Source organism: Mytilus trossulus, chromosome 3 (genome assembly GCF_036588685.1).
Source record: "Mytilus trossulus isolate FHL-02 chromosome 3, PNRI_Mtr1.1.1.hap1, whole genome shotgun sequence".
In the NCBI taxonomy this organism is placed as follows: Eukaryota; Metazoa; Mollusca; class Bivalvia; order Mytilida; family Mytilidae; genus Mytilus; species Mytilus trossulus.
The window spans coordinates 41,930,300-41,936,062 of record NC_086375.1 but is presented as its reverse complement, the minus strand read 5'-3'; the positions used below and the strand labels follow the sequence as shown (position 1 = coordinate 41,936,062).

The window sequence follows — 5,763 nt, the reverse complement described above, 5'->3', positions numbered from 1 at the left end:
TGAGTTATGGAATTAATCTTTTTCATGTTTTTATAAATCCCTTTTTATGCCATTCTGGTTAAATAAATCATAGACAGGCTGATATTAGACATGCATTCAATTTAGATTTTCAGTGTATTATTTCCTTCATCAGACATTGACAGAAATAGCGTTGGGAAAAATATAAGCGTCACTTCACTCCTTGATAGGGTGTCAATTGGTTTGGCGTCTGTTGCATATTTCCATATGCATCTCTGCTCCATAAACGTTCATGAGTTGGCAGACACGGGAGTGGCTAAAATATAATAAGAGTTTTGAGAGTAATATTTTTGTTTAGACTCTAATGTTAGCATATTACATATCCATAACTGAGTTTCAATCCCGTAGAAAACAAATATAATAAATGCAGTACAGTCTCCCTCATTTGAGGTAAAGTTTTCTTGCTGAAGAAGTCTTGTAAGATAGTTTTAAACAACACGTCAATTTAATGTGGATTATAAAAATCACTTTGAGATGTACGAGTTTGTCTGAAATGGGTCATATGCATTGAAGTCACGAAAATGGTTAATTTATTAAAATAATGTGTTATTCATTTTCAGTATAATGTACTCTTGTCACATAACGCTGTAATTTTAGCGGTATTGGGAGGTTTGACTAGCCATAAAACAGGTTCAACCCACCATTTTTAATGTCCTATACCAAAACAGAAATATGGCAACTTTTTTCAAATAACATTTCCCCCCTAAAACTATATTGATTCTTGGTTGAAGCAATGACAAAATAAAATTGTTTTCTCCTTCCGAATTTTTTTTTCTACCTGTTGTTTAAAGCATGCATTTTGTTTACTTTTATCTATTTTTACTGTTTATTTAACGCATCATGTAAATGTAGCGGAATTTGATGAGACTGTTATTAAAGTGAGAGGGTTAGCGCTATAGAACCAGGTTTAATTCTCCATTTTCTACATTTGAAAATGCCTGTACCAAGTCAGGAATATGACAGTTCTTGTCAATTGGTTTTTGATGCGTTTTTTTTTTTGATTTTGCCATGTGATTATGGACTTTCCAAATTGATTTTCCTCTGGGTTCAGTATTTTTGTGATTTTACTTTTTACCGTTATTTGTGTGCGAGATTGATGGTCACCATTGACAACTGTAAATTGAACAGCAATGCGACCGTATATTCTTTTTAAGAAATATATAAAAACAATAAATATTTTTTATTTCAAAAAAAGGTTTGATAGTAAAATAAGAATCAAGAATTTTATTAATATACTGCGGACATTTAACCAAAGGAACCATTTTTAAACAAACCAAATACAAACGGTTATAAATGTCCGTATATATGAAGATATTTTAGTTTTAAGATTCTGTTATACGGGCATGTTCAATTGCCAACTTTTAATATATACAAAAAACCCAGAGTTGTTAAGATAATAATCAACATTTCATTAGAACTAGAATAATTTTTTACACATTTTTTTCTAAAATCCTGTGGGGAAAACTGACCCGTAGAAATTATTAAGAGACTAAGTTTCAAACTCTAAGTGAACTTGACAGCTAGTTTTCTGTTAAAGCCCCTTATGATCATCTCTGGTTTTCTACTTTACGTTTGATCTATTATAATAAAGGTAAACCAAGGACACGAGTATGACGTACATACCTTATTAAATTTCTACAACTTGTGGTAAATTGTAAGTCTTGGTTTTCATAAAAATCTTGTTTTATTTTTTTAATTTTAGGTTTGAGCGTATCCGAAAGAGATACATCAATAAACTAGATGCACACCAGACCTACGATATTCACAAAGTATCATTTTCACTATGTAACATTTTCCAGTATAATTACTTGTCCTGTAAATATAAGTTGTAGGTTCCAAATGAAAATGTAAAATTAAAGACAAATTAAACAACCAACCAGTCCAGCCTTCCTAAATGTTGTTCCAGTTTTACATACACGAATCGATTAACAGTTATGGACATTATTGCCATACAGTTTTTGTGTGAATATTGAGAAAAGAGGATTACTATTACATGTTTTAGCTGTGATGAATTATGTCTGATCTAACATATGTATAAAATTATCAGAATTGCGAGATGGATGAGTACCGAGCGATTCCAGAAGTGTATTACCGAAATTGCTGAAAACAGTAAAGATTTAAAATATACATAAAAACAAATAAAAGAAGCAATATGACGAGTTATTTTAAAGATGATAAACACATCGTCAGTTCCTCCTAGATTCTATCGTCCTGAATATTCATGAAACATTGCCACTGTACGTTAAGCAACCAACAATCAATCAATCAATCCCAGATTCTATACTTCAAGACCATCATGTTCTATTTGTGAGTTTGATACCTAATATCTATCGACAAGTTCTTTGTAACTACCGAAAAAGACTTTAAAAAAGGACGAAACGTGTTTTGCCATAATCCTTTTTGCTCAGACAGTGGTGGCGTTTATGCATTGTGAGTTGCAGCCTATATCTCTTGAATACGTCGTTCCGATATGCTGGTGAAGTTAATTAATTGCTGCTAAGGCGGGAGGAATCAATAATTTGATATTGATATCTACTCGTTTGTCATACATTCTGGTACTGAGATAACCGATCATGTTAAATTCGAGGTTAGTCTTACAATTAGGCCGAATATAGATCAAAGGTACCAGGATTGTAATTTTGTACGCCAGACGCGCTTTTCGTCTACATAAGACTCATCAGTGACGCTCATATCAAAATATCTATAAAGCCAAACAGTTACAAAATCGATATGCTTTGAGGATTCAAAATTCCAAAAAGTTGTGCCAAATACGGCTCTGGTAATCTATGTCTGGAATAAGAAAATCCTTAGTCTATCGAAAATTTAAAAGTTTTGTAAACAGGAAATTTATAAAAATCGTGTTTGTTGTGTTAATTAACTTCTACATCTGGAAAAGATAATGATGGAACCAAATGTTGTATCTTTTTGTTCACTATCAAGTTAACATTATGAATTGTGGTAAAGAGGCTTGAAAATTCCAAATATTTGAGGATTAGTCGAACAGTTACGTTGTTTGGACGGCATGTTGTGAAATTAAGTTATTCAATACAACAAGATAAGTCCTCATATATTCATTTCGGCAATCAGATAAACAAAATTGCTAAAAAGGTTATGCTGTTTTGTGATGAAGTCTGATTGAAAATAAGAATAAATCGCATTCCTCTCAAACGCATAGACAAAAAAGATGTGACAGCGTGATTCACAAATGCAAAATACTAAAAAACTGAGTTAAAAGATTTGCAATCTACTTGTTGTATTGATTTTCTACTTCAAGGAACATGTTGTCCTCTATGATAAATTAATATATTGCTTACCTTGGGTGGCATATGTTCTGGAAAGCTTTGAGAAAAACCGCCATAAAATGGTGCTGGATTCATTCGTCCATAAGGATTTACTAAATTAAAATCACTCTGAAAAAAGATTGTAAAGATGACGTATGATCTGCCTTAAGAGCTACCAAAGGTAATTGTTTATAAATATTTTAATTTTTGTGTTAATCAGATATACAGATTTATGGCAAATTTATGCTTAGACTAGACAAATTCTGAAACTAAAAAAAAAATTTGAAATATGAGCCAAGATGCATTTGGCTATTCTCTTTATCCATTCGGACATAAAACCCATAATTTATATTGGTTAATATTAATCCATGGCATTAAACTTAATAGATATAGGAAGATGTGGTGTGAGTGCCAATGAGACAACTCTCCATCCAAATAACAATTTAAAAATTAAACCATTATAGGTTAAAGTACGGCCTTCAACACGGAGCCTTGGCTCACACCGAACAACAAGCTATAAAGGGCCCCAAAATTACTAGTGTAAAACCATTCAAACGGGAAAACCAACGGTCTAATCTTAAACTTAAGCATTCATTAAGAAAGTATATATACCAATTAAAAACCCTTCAAACAGACGAAATTTTAAAGTATTATTAACCTTTTGAGCGGGATGGACTATTTTTTAAAAACTAACAGTTATGCATTTTTTATTCCATGTAATCGAAATAACTGCAAAAATAACAGCTTAATATATAAAAATCAGTCTACTTTGCAGAATCAAATCTATATGTTGCAGATAGGGAAAAAAATATAGAAAGATTTTCCTTTTAAATTTTGTATTGCATGTCAACATCATAGTTTTCGGTAATCAAATATACAAAGTTGTGGAAAATTGAATGCTCATTTGTAGGGTTATTAGATATAACATTTAAATAAATTATATTCCTTTTAATAATGTTGATCAAAATGAAACCGGAACCGGTTTCTGCGCAAATGCAAAATGCTGCAAACTTCGTTTTTGAAAATTTTTACTTATAGTCCATCAGCTGGTAGGGCAACAATTCAGTTCTGTGTTACACCCCAGGGTACCACAATTGTTTGGTATAAATTTAAAGAGTAATATCTGAAGAATATTTTAAGAGGTGTTAGACTTTTGAAAAAGTGTTCAAAAGGGGTTAAAAGGGGACTTATTTAAGGGTATATCAAAATTTTTGTTTTGCACATATTTACAGAAAAATGTAAAAATAACCAAGTATACAGTACTATACTTTATATTAAATGGAACACATCATATCTTATTAATTCGAAGGCTAATTTATAATTAATTTTTAAATCGTAGAGGTCCAAGAAAAAAAGGGGGAGGGTAATTTCCAAAAGTCATGATTTTGAATGAAAAGAAGCATACGTACTAATTTTCTTGATAAACCGGTATATTTTTTCACATTGAAACATAGAGCAAAAAGTACAATGTATATAAAGGCTGTTGAAAAAAAAATTAAAGGTAAAAAACAAAAACATAGAATCAACGACAAACACAAACATAAGCAACCAGAAATGCACGATTCTGTCAAAAATTTATACATCAGATTCATGAATTACTCGCATATTAAAACACACAAAACTGTCAGGGTTTCTAGATTTCTAGTATTGCCAAATCCCACAACTGACTATTTGACGTTCGTTCAAAGCGATGTTTGTCGATTGAATGACTTAACAATCTTAAGTCAATCACTACATAGCTAAACACAAAATGTTTTCAAGCACACCTTTATTGAGTTCGAAAGAGTGCACCTTTTCTGAACGCAAAAAAATCACCTGAATTTGATTTTTTTTCATAAATATTTCGTTACACATTCACTTTATAAAATATTTTTCCTCACAAAAACATCATAAATCGACAATTTAATGTTTGTTTTCAGTTGCAAATTGATAATGCTTATGTGTGAATACATTGTACATGTTGTATACTGAATCAAAGACGGTAATTTGATGATTCCCGGTATTTCACGAGTATTTGCACGTACATATACTTTATTGAATAATTCATGTTTTAGACGATAATATACATACTGCAAATGATTTAAACATTGCACTTTGATTAATTCTCAAATTTAATTAACTGAAACGGGTAATTGAACCACGATTTTCCTTATGAAAGGAGAAAATATGCCTTAATCTAAACCCAAAAAAAACGGATTGTTTGTAATGTAAAAAAAACCTTTTTTTTTTAAAGAAAAAATCTTCCGAGTTACATTTAATATGATCATTTTGTATCTGTTTTAGTTGTTTAAACCTATACTTTATTTTTTTTAAATCGCTTTATATCAAATTACTTGGTCGTGATTGCTAAATGAGGGGACCATTGGAAGGGACGTTTTTAATCCTCTTTTGGACACTTTTTTTTAGTCTAACACCTTGTATTTTATCAATAAGATAATGAAATTGAATTCTATCAAAAAAAATC

General features: G+C 30.8%; 1 long non-coding RNA gene across 1 annotated transcript; it reads right to left on the bottom strand.

Moving 5' to 3' along the window:
• Positions 1-3,430, bottom strand: LOC134711501 (uncharacterized). Its single transcript, XR_010106192.1, has 2 exons — positions 3,333-3,430; positions 1-274 (listed from the first exon to the last, which is right to left on the bottom strand). It is a non-coding gene; the product is annotated as an uncharacterized LOC134711501 (long non-coding RNA).
• Between the last annotated feature and the right edge of the window lie 2,333 nt (positions 3,431-5,763).